At 34.5% G+C, this 2,257-nt stretch overlaps 1 pseudogene; it reads left to right on the forward strand.

Annotated features, from left to right (window-relative positions):
- Window positions 1–447, forward strand: part of LOC109862670 — an 11,068-nt pseudogene extending 10,621 nt beyond the window's left edge.
- The last annotated feature ends 1,810 nt before the right edge of the window (window positions 448–2,257 follow it).

The raw sequence follows: 2,257 nt of genomic DNA on the forward strand, positions 1-2,257 counted from the left end.
ATAGCTGCACTTGTGATTTGTTTATAGAATTGGTTATTGTAGGTGAAATAGGTTGTGGTTAGGCAATGTTCTACCAATGATATAAGGTTGGATGATAATTGACGTAAAGATTTAATTATGTTAATGGTGTCATGGATTGGTACTTGCGTGAACAGGGACACAATATCAAAACTGACTAAGATGGCATTAAGTTGAAGTTTGATGTTTTTGATTTTAGAAATGAAGTCAGATGAGTTTTTTATCGTGGTGTCAGTTTTATCCGTGAGAGGTTCTAGTTTGCTGATCAGGAAGCGAGCTAGATCGTATGTAGGTGAGTTTATAGCGCTTACTATGGNTCTGAAGGNTATGTTGTTTTTATGGATTTTGGGTAGTCCATATAGTCTAGGTGGTACCGCGTCTCTGGGTATTAACATGTCTGGGAGATTGTTTTNCTTAATGAGATTGGTGGTGAGTTTTTAGTAAAGCAGTAGGGTCTTTCTTAAGTTTTTCATATGTGGAGTCTGTAAGTAATGTCTGAATTTTAGTGTCATAATCTGTTTTATTCGTGATCACTGTTGTATTGCCTTTATGCTGGAAGGATGATAATATCTGTGTCTTGATTTAATTGTATGAAAGCACAGCGTTCAGATCTAGTAAGATTATAAGTTGGCAATTTTTGTATGGCTGTTTTTGTATGACTAATTATTGTCTCTTTTGGGAGTAGTTGGGGCTACCGCAAAATTGTGGCCTTTGGCCAAGGTTGAGAACGTTCCGGCAATCTTGCCATAACACATCCCCCCTCCTTCTTACCATTGCATCCCCCCTNCACTACACCCTTCCCACACCAATCTAGCGCTATAAAAAAGGGACACCTGANCAAGAGCATCTCAGTATCAGGCTGCTCTTTAAACCCTGATAAAGTGAGCTGTGATGTTCACGAAACGTCGGTATAAAAATGACACTAACGCGGTTCAACCCCAAAAAAACATTATTGTATGTAAGTTTAATAAAAGCATACGTTTTAACATACAAAATAATTACCGTATAAATATAAAATAAAATATTGCCTTTCTTATACTTGTGTATCTATATTAAACTGAATCTATATTAACCTAATTATTTAACTGNAATTATTGCAATTTTTATTAAACTTTAAAAACACAACTGCAAAACTTATATTTGTTTAAAATACTTGTTACTTTTTTTCTAGACTATTTAGCATTTTTTCAAAAGTACTAAAGAATTTGTCGCGTTGCTCTAGATTTTCTTTATGCCGCCTTTGTGTAGTTTCTTCTGACATTTTTCTTTTATCTTGTAAATCAAATATTAGNTGTTCTATAGACGTTTGCCAAAATTTCTCTAGTTGAAACAAAATAGAACTGTTATTACTGCATCGACTTAATAATTTGTACAAAATATAAACAATAATANGTATTGAATTTTTTTGCGTAAGCACTAATTTAATATTTACAGATTATCATATTTTATAATTACTTTTTAGTAAATTTGTAGAGTAAAAGAACTTATTTTTATAAACTTATTCATAATCTTTACTTCAAAAAATAATTGAACTGTTAATAATTGTGTTTTGATTACACAGCCACACAAAAAATTTTCTGGCGTGGTGGTCAGACAATGTTTACTATATGTTTTTAAGGTCGCTGAAACCGAATCCGAAGTTTATTTAACCCTATCACGTCAGGTTTCCGACATAAAGACTCTATAATTCAAGCCCAATTAGCCTGTTATACCTAATATATTAAACCCTTTAACCTCAATAATCTTTTAACCCCGTAACTTTTTAACCTTAAATTCCAATAATATTATAACTCTCATAGCACAATCTATTATGGCCCAGCATTTCTACAAAACTCATCTCGCACAAGATCAGTCATTTGCGACTTGAAGACCAGTGTGTTGAAATCTTTTGTATTATTTCAACAAAATAAATGATCTTCTACACAACGAGGATATTTCCATACATGGTGTTGTCTATTTTCCTGTAGAAAGCTACCTTCAGAGCAGTGTTTCATTTGTGTCTGCATCCAAGGCATCTCCACGCGGTAACAGAGGGCAACGAAGCAATTCCGTTATCCGGCTGAGTTCCCGGATCACGGTGTTCATGCCGTCATGGCAGGCACAAATGGGAGAAGTTTTACGAGACAAGAAATTGGATGCCCAGAATCGGCTTGAATTATAGAGTTATTTGAGGTTCTGTTGTGAACGGGGTTAGTATACTCTGAGCCGTTTACTCACGTATTCGTCGCTTTTCACGGTC

This window comes from Pseudomyrmex gracilis, unplaced genomic scaffold (assembly GCF_002006095.1).
Source record: "Pseudomyrmex gracilis isolate BER0280 unplaced genomic scaffold, ASM200609v1 scaffold_2167, whole genome shotgun sequence".
NCBI lineage: Eukaryota > Metazoa > Arthropoda > Insecta > Hymenoptera > Formicidae > Pseudomyrmex > Pseudomyrmex gracilis.